Raw genomic sequence first — 18,879 nt, forward strand, 5'->3', positions numbered from 1 at the left:
ATGAAAAGATGCTAGACTCAAACTAAACCATATAAATAATTATACTAAATATAAATGGAATAAATAGTAATGAGCCAGAAATTGTTAAACTAGTTAAAAAAAAAAACTATATGCTGTTTATAAAGGTGTACTTGAAGTATAAAATATAATAGTAAAAGGATGAAAAATAAGATATACCATGTACATAGTTAGCATAAGAAAGCAGGAATAGGGTGTTTTTTTTTTTTTAGGAGTAAGTATTTTAATATAAGGAAAAAACTACCAATCAATAAGTATTACTAAAAGGAAAGAGATATTTTATAATGATAAGAATTCATCAATAAGTCATAATAAGCACAAATGTTTTTACAGCTACTGAGATTCAAAATACATGAAGCAAATACAAACAGAATTAAGGGAGAATTAAATTTAATCCACTTATATTTAACGTAATTGTTGACACAGTTGGATTTAAGTCTACTGTCCTGACATTTTTTACTATTTGTCCCATTTATTATTTGTTCCTCCTTTTTGACCTTCTTTTGGATTAGGAGATGAGGTAAGAAAAAAACCAAAAACCAAAAAAACATTAATAGACCAGGTGTGGTGGCACACTCCTGCAGTCCCAACTACTTGGGAGGCTGAGGCAGGAGGATCACTTGAGCCCAGAAGTTGGAGGTTGCAGTGAGCTATAATGACAGCACTGTTCCCTAGCCCAGGCAAAACAGTGAGACTCTGTCTCAAAAAACCAACCAACCAACCAACCAACCGAAAAAACCCAGTAATATAGAAGATTTGAGCAACATTATCAACTACCTTGACCTTATTCAATTTATAGAACGAAACATCCAAAGGCAGAAAATACATTCTTTTCAAGTCCACGTTATGTTATATTCACCAGGATATGGCACGTATATGAGGGCACAAGGTAAGTTTCAATAAATTTCAAATGGGTTTTAAAGAACTACACAGAAGAGCCACAACCTGAAGTAATAAAGTACTAAGAATAGAACGTCCATATTTACTAAAATTCTGCCTTACCCATGGCTTGAGCTATTTTAGAGGCAGCCTGATTTAGCAGGCATCTGTGTTGATAAAGCTATGTTAATTTTCGTGGCTAGGTCAAAGTATTTTTAAAAATGAAAAGGCTAAATAAAAAGCTTTCAGCTGCAGTAAGCTATGATAATGTCATTGCACTCCAGTCTGGGCAACAGAGCAAGACCCTGTTTCAATAAATGAAAATAAAAATAGAAAGCCTTCAGAAAACCCACACTCTCTATAAAGATTTTCCTATATCCTCACAAACACTTCCGAGAGGAAGTTCCGTGGGCTTCCTCACATAATTAATATAATGAAATAGTATTCTAATACAATGGAATAATGTTCTACAGTAAAAACATTAAATAATACATGCAACATTATGTTGAGCAAAAGAAGCCACACACAAAGGACTATGTACCATATGATTCCTTTTATAAGAAATTCATGAAGAGGCAACCCATGATAAAAAGTAGAATAATACTTACAGGAAAGGGGGAGTGAGTGAAGGAGACACTGGAGGAATTTCTGTTCAACATCTTGATTGTTTACACAAGTCTATACATTTGTACGAGCTCATCAAACTAAGCAATGGTCTTTACAACTTGTCAGGCATTAAAGATCCCAATGTCAATCCCATCTAAATTCTTTATTTTAACATGGAAAGAACCATGAGTTGCTGGCTAAACGTTGAAAGCATAAAATTCATTCAAAGCCTGTTTAATCAGGAATTCCCTTAAAACGTATGTATTATTAGCATTGTTCAGTTTCTGGGGCAGATGCTATTGGTGCCCCTTGCATGTTTTCAGGCATGCCAGCCAACTTTTAACCGTCCAAGATATCAGGGAGCCCTCTGCCATTGCACGCGGTGGTCTGGAAACGCCAGGGAATTAACCTCTCCTGGGAGGAGTCATCAACTTTAAATACCCCAGCACATTTTCTCCTGATTCATGTAACCTACACTAGTTCCCAGAATTACCCAGAGGATTAAGCTCCACTCAGAGTAGTCACTTGTTTGATAATGCATCGTTTATCAGTTTTTCTTTCTTTTATGTCCCAACATTTCTCAACAGTTTCCTAGAATTACTTTTCAAATAAACCTTTTGTACTTGAAAAATCAGGAATGAAGATGATTGTTAGAAATCAGAAATAAAATCACATTCAAAAAATGAACTTAATACACAGATGGATGAACATAGGCAGGATACACATGGACCTATGATGATGATATGTCACAAATCAAGGATGGGGAATTATCTGCATCCATGTACCTGAGGTCCAAAGTAACAGGCTCAGAACATCCAGGTCCCTTTGTCCTTACTCTTTGCTTACCCAGAAACCTGCTGATTTACTTTTAGATTCTAAATGGCTAATGTATACTCCTCTGAATACTTGCTGAAGGACAAGATACCAAGAAATATAACTACCAAAACAAAGGAGTGGAGCTTGGGTTCTAATTCATAGTTCAAACTGAGGATGCCCCTGATTCCCTTATTTGTTGGGTGACGTGAATAGTGAAGTGAAGCTCTGTTTGCAGGAGTCCTCAGTCTTGTGGTTTCCCGTTCCAATGGCTTACTAAAAATAAACATAGGAAAGTCTTAGAAAAGTAATCTCTTGGGGAAAACATTCATATAGTAAGGGACTGGAAAAAAAAAAAAAAGACCCAACAAAAGTATGTTCAGGGTTTATTTCAAGTTTGGTCAGGACCCATTTAGAGCGGATTTGAATAGGGTAAAATATCAGGGAAAGTTCCAGCCATGGGTGTGGTGGCTAAAGCATTGGCAGGACACCACAATTTTTTGCAAGGTTGCTGACTAACTGATGTTTTAGGTCAGGCTCAGCGCCCGGGCTTTCTGTGAGAAGAAAAGAAAGGCTGTAAGAAAATTAGCAAGTTTGTCTGAAACTTTTGTAAGAATAACATTTGTCCTAGCTTTCTCAACTCTCTTTGGGTAAAATGCTTGGATTTGAAAGTGAGCTTTCAACTTCTTGCCCAAGACAGATACAACTCACTGAGATTGTAGAAGAAATCCCTTCAGAGACAGAGAAAATGTTTATATATATTCAACTAGGCTGGTAGAATGCCATATTTGTCCGTGGCCATTAGGAAACTAGACTATATTTTCACACTAATTATTCACACATTTCTCCCCAGTGTTTTTCCCCCCAAGATGCTGCCTAGTGAGGTTAATCAATGACACAATGATTTTTAATGTGAGAGGCAACACAACCGTAGCGAAAATAAACCGTCTTAAAAGCAGAAAGACCAAAAGGGAGGAGGAGGAACTACTAGGTCCATGGTTTTGGCATAGCAGCAACACCTGCGAGCTGGTTAGAAATGCCAACCTTTGGACCCCACCCTATACCTAGTGAGTCAGAAACTCTAGGGGCCCGGCCAGCAATCTGTGTTTTTATGAGGCCTCCAGGTGGCTGTGAGGTGCACTCAATCTCCATACAAACACACAAGAGGCCTATCTCTCCTCCTCCAGATAAGAAGCCCCACCCGGATGATGTGGGAACTGGCTACCAAGGTAAATAAGGGCAGAATTCCTCTCCCCATGCCTTGGCTTCTTACTTTTGATCCAAAAATAACAGCTTTAAAGAAGCAATTCAGGTTTTAACTTGAAAAATCTCTCCCTTTAAACCTCAACTACTAAGTCCTCATATCTGCAACATTTTTTGAAATTCTTACATACAACCCTCCTCGTTTCTGGTTCTCTGCTATGTATCTGTCATCACTTCATTAGGCCAAACCCTTTTCACCTCCAATCAGCTCTAGCATTCCTAAAAAATTAATTAGAATCACTTGGAAAGGGCAACATGGTAAGAAGTGGGGGTCAGGGGTAGGGAAACTGTTGAAAACAGAAAAGGCTAGGGGGTGTTGGTAGCAGGGGTAACATCTAATGTTACAACGCACACTTTTTTTTTTTTTTTTTTTTTTTTTTTTAAAGACGGAGTCTTGCTATGTTGCCCAAACTGGCCTGGAACTCCCAGGCTTAAGTGATCCTCCCATGTAGTTGGGACTACAAGTATGTGCCACCACACCCAGCTATAACACACATATTAAAAATAGGTCAAACTGGCTGGGCATGGTGGCTCATGCCTGTAATCCTAGCACTCTGGGAGGCTAAGGTGGGAGGATCCCTTGAGGTCAGTAGTTCGAGACCAACCTGAGCAAAAGCGAGACTCTCTACTAAAAATTGAAAAAATTAGGCGGGCGTGGTGGTACCTGCTATAGTCCCAGCTACTCAGGACGCTGAGGCAGAGGATTGTTTGAGCCCAGGAGTTTGAGGTTGCTGTGAGCTAGGCTGACGCCACAGGCACTCTAAAAAGGTCAAACTGTAAAATAATCATAGTATTGATGATATGGAAATTTGAACTCTATGTATTTGAGATTAAGGAATTATTATTCTTAAGTTATTAATAATGCTATTAAAGTTATCTTTGAGTCCTTATTTTTTAGAGATTAATAGCAAAATATTCATGGATGAAATAATGTAACTGGAATTTGCTTTAAAATAAAATAGAAGGGAATAAGGGTAAAGATATTGATGAAACAAGATTAGTCATAAATTGATAATTGTTGAAGATGGGTACCTCATACAATTCTATCTACATTTTTATATATTTGAAGTTTTCTATAATACAATATTTAAATTTTTAAATCCATCCATTTAAACTATAGGATTTTTAAACATCTTTGACCATCATATATTGTCTTAGATTTTTTTTTCCTATCAACCTCAAGCATATTAAGGGTTCACCAAATATTTACAAACCAAATAATAAAATACTTATTTTAACCACCCGCACAAACACAAACACTCATTCTGAAAATGGGACAGCCTTTCTGTTCAGACAGAATTGTAAAGCAGAGCACAAAAGAGAAAGTATTAATGACAGTGCATTAGTAAAAGTCACTTCTCTTGTTTGCTAAAATGAAATGCCACAAAATACAAAGAGGCAAAGCTGGGAAGTATTCAAACAAACGAAGCAGCAAGGGAAGATAGGACAAGGTAAAGGAAATGAGCCTTCCAGCTCTCTGCAGAATCGAATTGATTAAAATGTTCATACAATAAGCCAAGATCCTTTACTTCTTTAGTAAAAGGATGTTGCTGCTATTGAAAAACTGATGTTACTAAATTTGATGATCTTGTGATAAGTTGAAAGAATGCCCCATTTCTCCATATCTCCTCTTGCTAGCGGTCATTATGACTACATGGAGAAGTCATGAATCTCTCCAAGGTCACTCTAGAAGCGAGATTTGAGTGCAAAACCCATGTTGTTTCTAAGTACACCTCTCACTCATTCAGTAGGTATTTACGGAACAGCTATCACACTTTGGTTAGGATCACCGACCTTGACCTCTCTCCTAAGCTTCCAACTCACATTATAAACTACTTACAAGACACCAACCTCTGCTGGCCCCCTGTTCTCTTGCACATGCTGCTCCTCCCCTGCCTGGACCACCCTTCCATGTCCTGGGACAAATGCTTTCAAGATGGCTCAGGCATCCTTTCCTCCAAGGCCGCATGACCCCAACTCTCTCACAGCATCCTGGAATGCCTCCAAGGACAGCCCTGTTGTCTCCTTGACTAAGCTGTGAGCTCCCTGAACACATAGGCTATGTTTCTAATCCCTGCTCCCCAATACCTAGTGTGGTGGACACCAAATGCTTGCAGCATGATGCTATGCCCCCGGGGCTCCTCAATCACACACACCTTGATGTCATAACTATTCCAGATCCTGTATCGCTGTTTTGGCTGATGGTAACACCTTACTCCTAGCTGCATAAGCCAGAAACCTACATCCCAACCTTAACTTTTAAGATAAATTTGGATAAATGCGATCATTGCTATCAGCCTTGCTACCCACAATCTTAGAAAGTGAAATTTCATTCTCTTCAAGATGTAGGTGAACAAAATTCATTGTGCTGCTTTAGGATGATGTTATTTCCAAGAGTTTGCAAACGTAGTTCTCAATATGATGGAGGAATACTGGGGCCTGTTTCGACTTGTGACTGTTCCACCCACTCTAACCCTAACCCCACTCTTCCCTTCTTTTTAACTCTCAAAAAGCTACAGACTCATCTGTCTCCTATTTTGCCACCCAGGCCCACCGCCTAGCCTGTGCTGGCTGCTTGGCCAGCTGCCCAGAGGTAAGCAGTTTTGGGATACATGCACCCCAAGGAAGGCAGGAATGGGTAATACCTACTCACAGCTCTGAAGGGGAGGAAAAGAAGAACAAGTTCCTATATACAAGCACCCTTTAAAGGAATGTTTTATAAACCATGAGTCACAACCCCTAAGGTTAGAAAATAGCGAAACAGAATTATTAGATTAACATCAGCATTTATTTTAATAAAATAGAAAAAAAAAAAGAGTATTTCAGAAGAAGTATTATTTTGTGAAAATTTTGACTTGGCTTTACACACAGACACCTACAACAAACATTGATTGATTGCCAGGGACTGGGGGTAGAACAACTAAAAAGACCAAGAAAAGCTAAGCTCTGCCGTTAGGTGACTGACATTCCAGTGGTTTTGGAGTGTGTGTTGCATCTGTGTGTACATGCATGCACATGCATGTGTTTTATATCATGATATAAGGAAGTATACTTTATACTGGGTCAAAACCATTTTTAAAAACACTGCTCTAAAGTGGTGCTGCTTAGAATGTGGTCTGTGGACCGGAGCTGGTCCACAAACTGTTACTGGTCTACTACGAGATTAGTATATAAACTGGGGATAAGCATTTAGAAAATTTCACAGCAACTTGTCCTTGCTCTGATATCCAATTAGGTGATCATTTTGCTGACAATGCAATTTTATTTTTCAATTGAATTTTACAAAATAGATCAATCCATGATGGAAATACTAATACAAACTGGTTCTTCCCCAGACATGGTTTGGGCAGCACTGCTCCAGAAGATATGCTGGCCAGGTGTCTTGGGAACGGGTGTATGTGATACTTTGATTGGAAACTGCAGCCAGGGCTCTAAAGGCGGGGCAACTCAGGGAGTGAGAAAACCCCAGCACCTGGGGAACAAGGTCCAGGTATGTTCTCTTTCCACATAGGTAAAATGATGAAAATAATTAAATGGCAAGTGGAAAATGTTAGCACTGATGATGATGATGATGATGCACTGCTAGATTCACAAGAGGTGACACAAAAACCATTTCTGGTTGTATAAAACTAACATTAATTGCAGTCACACACTTGAACTACTTCCATGTCTAATTACAATGCATCACAGCGGCAAAATGAGTATAATTTCTGGTCCACTGTATTTTAATTACAGCAAAAGCTATACATTTTGTGTTAAAATTTCAGTTTGTCAAACAACATGGTCGAAAACTCACTGTATTAATAAACTGGGAGAATCTTGCTGGCATACCAAATTGATTGGGAAAAGTGGTAAAAACTGTGGGCTTAGGCAACAGTTTTGTGGAGGAGTAAGTTTTCATAAATAATTTTAAAAACTAAATAGTTTGTCTTCTAGGTAATTTCTGTTGGTTTCTATTTCAACTGGGTGTTAGTTACACTCTTGGTCATGTACTAAGGGGAATGCCAACATTCTTTGTTCTTTTATAGCGTACGTGCTTCAGGCCAGAAGCATCAGTACCGATGTGTTTGCAGCTGTTGGAGAAGAAAAAATGAAAACCAGAGCCCTAAAATTATACAGCTGAAAGTACAAAATGTATTCTTAACATCATTATTTTTGATTAAAATATTAAAGGACATATGGAAATTTTGTGCAATTGAGTCCTGAATCAAGTGAATAATGGGTAATATAATGCTTTTCAACTTACATACATTTCACTTATGAGTGGACAGCACCAATTGCTGCAGTGGGGGCTGGGCTTAAGTGAGGTGTCATGATAATTGGTAAAGTAAGGCCAAAGATTATTCCCCAACCCAGGCGGTGGCACACTATGACCTGTAGGCCAAATGTGGCCACTGCCTATTTTCATAAAGTTGCAGTAGAACACAGTCATGCTACACCAGCAGAGTTGAGCAGTTATAACCCACAAAGCCTAAAATATTTACTATCTAGCCCTTTGCAGAAAAAGTTTTCAGCCCCTTCCCTAACCTAGGGAACAGTTTTGAGGAGGAGTGTGTTCATAAATAATTATAAAAACTAAACAGTTTGTCTTATGGGTAATTTCTGTTGGTTTCTATTTCACTTGAATATTATCTTATCCCAGAGCTCCCGAAGGTACATAGATCAGACCCCATCACTCACCCATTGATTGAACAATATTTATTGAGAATCTATTATATATCAGGCAGTATTCTAAGTGATGAGGGCATAGCAGTGAAAAGAAAGAAAAGAGGGAAAAAATTAAAAGAAAAGTTGTTATGCTGATGGAGCATACAGTCTAATGACAAGAAACCATAAAAAGTACCTTAAGTATACAGCAGGTGAAAGGGTGATAAATGCTATGGGAAGAGGGATAAAGATAACATTAGTTTACGATGTACCAGGCACTGTTTTAGGTGCTTTTCATACATTAATTCATTGGATCCTCACAAAAATCCCATTGACACAATATTCCCACTTTATTGGTGATAAAACTGAGGCACAGACAGGGCACCAAGTCATGAGCTAGAAAATGACATGAAGCCAGACAGTCTGGCTCCAGAGCCCACGCTCTTAATTATACATTGTGCCGGCTCTGTGTGCAGAAAAGGACTGGCAGGGAGTTACAATTTTTAATATGATAATCGAGGAAGCCCCATTGATGAAGTGATAATGATCAAAGCTCTGAAAGCAGTGAGGGGAGAAAGTCACACGAATATCCGGGAAGAGGTTATTTCCAGGTAGAAACAGCGGCAAGTGCAAAGGCCCTGAGGAGGGAGAGCTTGATGTATTTGGTATTTGAGGTGAGTGGGCTGGGAGGCAGAGGATCGATGGAGAACATGGTCCCTGAGACGCAGAGGATGTGGTGGGAGTGGTGGAGTAGTGGACCTGGGCCGCACAGGCCAGGGAGAGGCTTTGACTTTATTGACTGCTGAGTTGGGAAGTCACTGCAGGGTTTCGAGCCAAGGAATGACATGATCTGACTTCAGTTTTAAAAGTATCACTCCTAAGAACACAATGCAGGGGCAAACGAAGGTAGAAGCAAGTCTCACGGGTGGCTCAGGGCAGGGTGGGAGCTACGGAGGTAGTGATTGGACCCTATGTAAGTGTGACTATAGATATAGTAAATATATATATGATGTATGTTATTAGATACATTAACTGAGTTTAAAATGTATATTACTATACAGGTAATAGAGAGTAAGATACATTATATATAAGAATTAAGTTATAATTTACAGAGAGAAATGCACAGATATTTACTGTACAGTTTGATACGCTCTGACAAATGTATACACCTAAGTAACACACCCTCTGACTCTTTTTATCAACCTGTGTATATTTTGATGTAAATGCTCACAGCATTTGACATAGAATTGGGGGAAAGGACGGCCTCAAGACTGGCCTAAGCCACAAAAGAATGGAGTGGCCATTTACTGAGGTGACTAACTGCCCACTCCCAACTCTGAGCATGACAAGCACGTCCCTCATCCACCAAACGAAGGGAGCAAGAGAAACTGTAAAAGCACCATCCAGGGCAAGTCATCACCCCACTGTTCTGACGACATGCCTGCATCTCATACGTAAAAACTCTATGTCACAGAAGAATATCAAAAGAAAATTCATGACCACATCATCAAGTACTCCCATAGCATTTTCTCTCTCTCGCAACCTCTTTTACCACCAAGTACCACGAGGAACCATGAGTTATCCCTACTAAATGTTATTCTTGGCTAGGGAAAAGGTATGTCTCTGGCAGGTGGGCTCACTTAACTAGGTCTGTGAAAGGCTGTTGCCACTAGACTGAGCTTTTTAAAGACAAAGGTCCCACTCCTAGTAATGTCTATACCAGGCTTACCACAGTGATCACTAAAGGTTTGATGAAGAAATGTTTATATCCATCAACACAAAATCATTCATTAGCACCACACACGCTTTGGAGAGCTGCATAGGAAAGCATGGCACATTAATGGACTTGTTTGGCTCTTTTACATCTTAGATCATCAACTTAGACTTTGTTTTCATTTCAGTAAAAGTCCTGGCAACCCATAGCCTTCAGGAAAGAAGGAATGGGGAGGTGGAGAAGAAAAGCAGAAAGAGTAAATATGTTGAATTGTCTTGACAGGAATTCGAAAGCTGGCTTTTACCATAGCTATATGTCGAGAGACTTGGCAGGACTACCAAGCGACCAACACAATCAGGATTTTCCATATTTTACCATATCTGGTAGGACTAGTGCTCTGAAGGGACATGGATAAGTTCATACATTTAATCATATACATATACATCCATGGGTTTCCTATGTGTGGATTCAACCAACTGTGGAATGGAAATATTCCCAAAAAAGATTAAAAATAAAAGTACAATAAAAATGAAACAAATTTTAAAAAATACAGTATAACAGCTATTCACATAGCACTTACATTGTGCTAGGTATTATAAGTAATGTAGAGATGATTTAAAGCATACGGGAGGATGTGCGTGGGTTAGATGCAAATACTATGCCACTTATATAAGGAACATGAGCACCCATGGATTTTGGTATCTGCAGGGTAGTCCGGGAACCAATCCCCACAGATACCAAGGGATGACTGTACTTTGGTCACAGAATTTCTCATTCACCTACCACGTGCCAGACACTGACTGAGGCCCTGAGGAGCTTTCATTCCACTTACCATCTCCAATTCTGTATCTGCTTCCAATCAAGTCCATCTCAGGGACCTGGTTAAGGGAGCCCACCTGCCAGAGACATACCTTTTTCCCAGCTAACGACAGCAAGTGACAACCCCAAACTTGAGTATTCTAGTGATTGGGGTATACATTCTACTTAAGGTGATGTTTGAGCATAAAAACAAGGCTGGGAAATAATACACTACTTAGTTTTTAAATTTTTACTGTTTGGTGCATCTGTAATGAATCTCTTTGAATCTTTATCTCAGAATGCTTCAATTCCTAATTTCTGTTAAACAGTAATAGAGTGTTAAAAATTTATTTTTCCTGATGAAACTCCTTGCTGTGTCTTGATTTAGCTGTACCAAGCACGGCTAGAGAAAGCCAAGTTGGCCCCACTTCAAATGCAATCTAATCTTCACTGGGCACTTAACGTTACTCAAGAATCCTTTTATGCATCATTAGTTCCCTCCCTGTCACATTTCTCATAATGACTATCTCTAAAAATTCCTATAAAACTCTCCCCTAACCTGTTCCTCTCCTCCCACCCTTAATCTCAGCACATTACTTCACATCCCACCATGCAGAGGATACCAGAGCCAATCCTGGGGGATTCTCCCCTGTCTAAAGTTCCCATGTGTACTCACTGCCTGTTCTTGGCTCCTAGCCTTCTGTCATGGGAAGACTCTGCAGCCATATATTTTTGATCTCACCCCAAGCTTTCAAACAATTACTCCCTCACTCTTTTATACCTTCAATCTCTTCCATTCCTCTAGTTTCCTGCTGGTCAACCAACAAACATGTTGAAAATCTTCTGGACCTAAAAATCCCAGTCAAAAACAAACAAAAAGCACAGCTGAGGCCACAGGATGCCTGGGGGCAGCCACCAGCAGGAACTGGAGCATGGCTGGCCCCTGCCCCTGACCTGTGGACACCATTTGCTTCTCCCCACTCCACCTCCTGTGTGGAAAAATGAGACAACGGATAGTTACAAGACGTTACGGAGCACATTGCTCAGGCAAATTTTCCAGGCTTCGTTTTTCTTGTTTGTAAAATGAGATTAAATCATTCAAATGTCTCTTTCCCCATCTATAACCCAAGATTATTACCCTAAAGTTGGAACTAGATAAATCATTACCTTATTACACAATATGCCTATAAATGGGTACGAGAATATTTGACTCAGCTTTAAAGTGACTGACTTGTGCTAGTAAATACCACAAATTCCTCCCTTGAGGAAACACAGGCATATCCATTTAGTCTCTTTTTATTCTGGAATCTAACACAAACTGGTCCTGAGTCCCACCTCCCGCGTCTGCGGGGTTGGGACACGCACTCTGCATGCGCGATTACGGTCTCTTTGATGTTACACTTTATCTGTACTCTCTTCCCCCACTGTGCAACAAAACACGAAGCTGGAATGCCATTGTTCACTTCTCAAGATCACTCTGCAAACATGTAATCATAAGGCTTTTCTGAATAACTTGTATAATTTTCTGGATATGGGAAAAGAAGCTAAAGTTGAATAACAGGATCTTAAGAGACGTACACTTTGCTAAGGCGCTGGGGTCTAATGAGCGGAAACGGACGTGATGAGCTGACCAGCAACCCCCGTGGCCCAGACCTCCCTGGGATCTGTCTGCAGGAACTGCAGTTTTCTGTGGCTGGCTCTCCTATTAATGATTCATTTATTGGGTTAAGGAACCAAATCGAGATGGCTTTCTCAGATAGCCACCGAATAACTGATAACGTGCTAGCAAATGCCACCAGTCCCTCAGTCAGCGAGGACGTTTTCTGTTAAATAAATAAACAGCAACTGTCATTTTGGAGTTATTGAAAATAAATCTTCCAAACATTTATTCCAAAATAAATCTAAGAATTGTTGTGAGTCTGGTTACATAACCATTCTCTGATGAAGTAAAACCTATCATAAGTTTAAAAAAATAAAAAAGAACAAAAAAACTTCTCCCAAGGAAAAGATCCATTGTATTCCAGGCTGCGCCTTTCTTTCCTTTCCTGCCTGTCTGAAATTAGCACCTGACAGAGAATGAGCGGGAAAACCCACAGATGGCCTCTCTCTACCTTCCCCCAACCCTGCCTCCCAGATCATCAGCGGCCTAGGAGTCCAGCAGTAAAAAGAGAGGGCAGCTCTGTACAGGCTACGTAGAACCATGAACGTATTCCAGGACTTGTTTGTACATGACAGCGCTGAGGCCTAGCAAAGCTGCTCAGGAGCTCACCGAGTTTTTCTTAACTTGCTGGAGGCCCCAATGTGTAAGCAAAGAGTAAAGAGATCTTGAGCTAGGGGTCCTGATACAGTGAGGAGAGTGGAAACTGCTAACAGCTGCCAGGGACAAATCTCTGCTAAAGTCACTTGACCTGGAGATAAGGAGAGAGATTAGGCCTAGAGGAGCCACCTAGCCTGTCATAGACCGCAGGTGTGGGGTCCGAGGAGAAGAGCTGTACGGAAGTGTGTGGGGAAGGCGAGGTCATTACCCATCCAAAGGAAGGAACCGGGCATTAGTTTGATTGCCCTCTACCCCCCTAAAAAGAGAGGAGGTCAAGGGGAGGCAGGACACTACACACAAGAGCTCCTAAATGCTGGAAAACTAGCTCAGAGGACTGATGTCAAGGGCCATAGAACTATTGCTGGGCCTGATACTTCATGCATCTAGGTGAAAATTTTAAAACATCCTTATACATACACTCGGATAGAAAATCTCCCTTGGAGAGAGTGTTTTAGTCAATTCAGATATTAGAATTCATGTGTAGTCTCTCCTGGGAGTCTTTTCTTCAGAAAGGCCAAATGCCAGAACCATCATGTTACCAGGTAGAAGCTGGAAGGTCTAGGCTTCCCTTTTGGCTACCCAGCTCCTTGGAGGTATCTGTTCTCCTCTGGAATTTCCTCCAACAGAAAGCCAGACATGACAATCAAGAAAATTCTAACTGCAGCTTATGGCAGGGTTTCAGTGCTTGGCACTGGAATTATCCAAATCTAAGAGAATCTCTCAAGCTGTCTAATTTCTAGTGGAGAGATGGGGGTCCCAGGCCTTCCTCTGCCTCAGGTACAATCAATAGCTCACACTAATCCATGCTCCACAGGTTTAGACAGGTACAGATGATGATGATGATGATGATGATGGTGGTGGTGGTGGTGGTGCTATATATTATCTAACCAGCCCTATATTCTGTTTCCTGCAGGGATGGACAGTTTAATTAACAGATTGCTGATATTTTGGAATATACTTAAAGAAAGACAACATCTGACGCATTTAATAGAGAGGGGAGAAAAGCTTCCATTCCACCTGATCTCTTAGGCTAGGAGGAACAAAATATGGGTTGTATCGCAGTGCCCAGAAGCCTAAGAAGGTACATACCAGTCACATTAACACACGACATGCTAGAGAAGAGGGAGAGGGATGAATTGAAAAGTACAAATGGGGCATACAAGTACGACAGAATCCAATGGGCTGCAAATCCCACCCTCCTGCAGCCCACTGGATTGGGAGTTGCCTCAATCTTCCAGAAACTGGGAAAGGCCCAGAGAAGAAAGGAAGAGGCCTTCAGCTCAAGAACCAGCCTGTCCGAAAGAGTCACTGGATAGCATCAGAATGACCTGCCAGAAAAGTCAGCTGCAAGCTCCTGAAATAAACAGTCAGCCCAAAGCACTGGAGAGCTGTGACTGTTGAAACCGCAAAGCTCCACAAGGCCTCTGTGCAAAACGAGGGATATGCAAGAGAGCTATAACTAAAACAAGGTGTCAAGCAACAACACACTACACATCCACATATCACACTTTAAATCCTCAGAACTTGGAATGTGTTAAGCATTTTACAGGTCATGGACTTGGGGGAAAAGGACCCTTATTAAAGGTGCTGCTCTCATACTTGTTTTCACTTACCTAACACCATTTGGCCTAATGACTCATGAAATGAAAGAGAGTGCAATGTTGACTGAAAAACCAACACCATGGTGCTTTGCTGGGTCTGGAAAAAGGGAGAAATTCAGCTAGTTTACAGATTTATTTGTTGTTGCTGATTTATAGAAGATTCTAAAATAAGTACAGCTGAAAAAACAAAGAAATACAAGATAAACATAGCTAGATTTTTGAGGCTAATTTGTGCTGAGGCTCAACTGTAGATGGTGTGATGGGTTCAATTACGTCCTTCCAAAGTTTTAATGTTGAAGTCCTGACCCCAGTACCTCAGAAGGTGCCCTTATTTGGATATAGGGTCTTATAGAGTTAACTGATACGAGATGATTAGAGTGGGCCATAATCCAGTACGCCTGGTGTCCTTACAAAAAGGGGAAATTTGGACACAGAGATGCATTAAGATGATGTGAACACAAAGCAACGATGAATGCTTGAGGTGATGCATACGCCATTACCCTGATTTAATATACATTGTATGCCTGTATCAAAACATCACGTGTGCCCCATCAATATACACAATTATGTGCCCATAATAACTACAACTAAAAATTTTTTTAATAAAGATGATATGAAGAGAAAAGGAGAAGATGGCTATCTCCAAGCCAAGGAGAGAACCCTGGCAAAGATCCTTCCCTCCTGGCCCTCAGAAGGGCCCAACCTTGCCAACACTTGTCCAGAACTTTTCAGAATGCAACTGGCCTGAAAAATGCTCCCACAGCTCTAGACAGGCAACAATCTGCTGGCTACAATATATTCTTTTCTGTGACAACATTCAATCAACTGCCTTGTATGCCCCAGTAATGAAATTTGATCAGATACAGTGATTCCAGTATAATAACAAACATTTATAGAGTTATCACTTGCTCCCAGACTCAAATTCTATTCCTACTGAGAGATCTGGCAATGACCTCCAGAGAATGTCCACTAGAGTTTGGAATTACAAAGGTATTGTGTGTGGATGGTTGTTTTTCATTTTTTCTTATATCCCTCACCCCTAGCCACAAATAAAATTTAGGCACTTCCATAAATCTGAAAAAGAAAAATAACTGAATTCATATTCAACACTGAGTTTAAAATGAGAAACAAACCTATCTCCAAATCAAGGACAAAATTATCAATAAACAAAATCATAGCAATATTTATGCAGTATTTGTTAAGGGACAGGTTTATGCCAGGATCGAGGACACACAGATATAAAATATACACATCAAAGCAATCTAATGATTGATGAATAGTTTTATCCCAACAATGAAACTGCTTAATAAAATGTTCAATTTTAATTTTTATAGGGTGACTCATGCTTAGCAAGAATTAGATCTCCTCCCATGTCTTCTGCTGCCAGGTCTCAAATACTTCTAGTCATTTCCACAAGAGCAAACATGTAAGATGAAAGAATGTGGTGCCTCTCCAACAAGTCTAAGGCCCTCCTCCCTAAAGTAAAACCACCATAGTCTGGGGGCTTTAAGTGCTTAGTGCCAAACTTAGATGCCAGCAGCTACAGACATTCTAGGTTGTAAACCATTCCTGATCAACTATAAAAAACAGCTATGGAGTCAGCAGCACAGATGGAACCACGCTGGTTTACAAAGGCAAATAAACAATGTCACCCTAGTCATGGAAACAATAATGTCTACAGCTTCATGGGGAAAGCCTTTCCCATGTATTATTATTACAAAATCACTGGGGTACCAGGGATTTCCAAAAGTTGCCCATTGCTCTGCCTCTAAATAGGAAAAACCTATTTTAATTTGGAGGCAAACCAACTGCCAATCTCCAGTCAGGGGCGCCCTTCTGGCTGTGTAGGTTATGTCCTCCGCAGAGCACCTCACCCTGGGCAAGCAGATACTGCAACCCGGCCAGTTCCAGCTCAGGGACTGTATTTGCCTGGAGAGGCACCATTTTCTAATTTGCACAGGCGCTCTGAGGGTAAGCAGTGGTCCTCTCTCTAGACCTGTTTTTCAAAAAGCAACAGAAGGGGCTACTTGTCAGTTTGAATCTTAATAAGAATGTCATCTGAGAGTGTCACATGCATCCTCTTCTCATCAATACCATTGGGATACATACCCTTGGGATATTGGTCTAGAATTGCCTCAGTGAAGAGCAGTGGTTTTAAACACCTTTAGTTCAGGAAGTGAGTCAGTGGGACTGGAGTGTAAAGAACAAAGTGGGAGTGGTTCCAAATGAGGCCGCAGATGTGGCGATGCCATGGGGCCATTTTGAGAATTTAAAGATTATCCTCAAAACAGGGATGGCATTGAGGGGTCTTCAGCAAAAGGGTGACCTGATATGATCTGTGTTTCTAAAACTCTCTCTGGTTCCTACATAACGAATCATAAGGGAGCCAGAGAAGAGGTGGGAGGGTCCAGTTGAGAGTCAGCGCGCTGGACAAGGCGGAGGCAGGGAAAGGCGAGAGGAGGAGACAGATTCAAGATATGTCAGGGTTTGGGACTGATGGGACTTCATGAGTGCCCGGATGCAGGAATGAAAGTGAGGGAGAGAAGGAACGACGTCCAGGATGATGCCAGTCTGTGGTACCCAAAGAACGGACAGATACTACTGCCATTTATAAAGACGGGAAGAGGAGTAACTTTCAAGGGGGTTAAGGTCATGAGTTCTGCTTTAAAGCTGAGACCTCCATAAAGCACTGGAATAAAATGCCTTCATAAAAGATCTGATATACATACTTGTTTTTTGTAATAAATAAAATCTGAGATATATAATTCTGATCAGAGTTTTAGAAGTACTCTGGCCATATGCTGAATATAACATTTATAATTCTCAAATTATTCTCCATCCACGGCCACATTCCTGTCCCCACACCCAGAGTATTTTTGGTTAGACCAGTTGCTCTTGGGAGTAAAAAAAAAAAAAATCTCAGAAGGAAAAAAAGGGAAAAACTTAGCCCATGTGGAAGGAGTTCAAGGCCATGTAACATCCTGGTAATCACCCTCTTCTCCATTCTTGCCCGTATAATTTGTTCCCATCATCATCTATGGATTTTTGATAAATTAAGACACCAAATTCACTAAGATAAGTGGTTCTCAAAGACCAGCATAACTTTAGAACTTGTTAGAAATGCAAATTCTCAGGCTCTACCCCAGATATACTGAACCAGAAACTCTGAGAGTGGGACCCAGAAATCTGTATTTTAACAAGTCCGACAAGTGATTCTGACACTCACATTTAACAAATCCTCCAGGTGATTCTAATGCACACTGAAGTGTAAGAACCACTGACAATGATCATGGTAGGGCCCAGTGGCTCACGCCTGTAGTCCTAGCACTCTGGGAGGCCGAGGCAGGAGGGTGGCTAGAGCTCAGGAATTTGAGACCAGCCTGAGGAAGAGCGAGACCCCATCTCTACTAAAAACAGAAAATTTATCAGGGCATGGTGGCATGCACCTGTAGTTCCAGCTACTCAGAAGGCTGAGGCAGGAGGATCGTTTGAGCCCAGGTGTTTGAGGCTGCAGTGAGCTATGATGATGCCACTGCACTCTACCCAGGGCAACAAAGCGAGACTCTGTTTCAAAAAAAAAAGAAAAAAAAACTGTGACAATGATCAAATGGAATTCCTTTATGTCTGCTTCCTAATTGTCATAATTTTTTTCCTGTTAAAACTTCCCCAGTCCTTCAAAATTGTAGACAATATCTAAGTAAAGCTGCTTCCCAGGTAATGCCACTCTCCCTTTTGGATCTCACACTATTTCTTACGAGGTAGACATGCAGTTTTGTCTCTGCTAACCTGAATCTTAGCCACAGCTTTGACTCAACTGTTGGAGATGGCTCTGCCCTCAAGCTCTGAGCTCCTTCAGCTCACACTGGCTATACCACTCTTGGCACAAAGTGTATTGCATTATATTAATAAGTTATGTTAGCATGTCCACGAGGGCGTCCTGTCTTTTGATGGAATTCACAACAGTGTCTACTCTATATATTAATAGAAAACCTAATAAAAGTCTAATTGGTTGTTCCAGATCACAGTTTCTCAAGGTGGGGTCTGCTGCCATAAGAATCATGTGGAATGCATGTTGAGCGCGTAGATCGTAGGCCCTGGCCGGGCGCGGTGACTCACGCCTGTAATCCTAGCACTCTGTGAGGCCAAGGCAGGTGGATTGTTTGAGCTCAGGAGTTCGAGACCAGCATAAGCAAGAGTGAGAGCCGGTCTCTACTAAAAAAAAA

Source organism: Propithecus coquereli, unplaced genomic scaffold (genome assembly GCF_000956105.1).
Source record: "Propithecus coquereli isolate 6110/MARCELLA unplaced genomic scaffold, Pcoq_1.0 Scaffold16, whole genome shotgun sequence".
Lineage (NCBI taxonomy): Eukaryota > Metazoa > Chordata > Mammalia > Primates > Indriidae > Propithecus > Propithecus coquereli.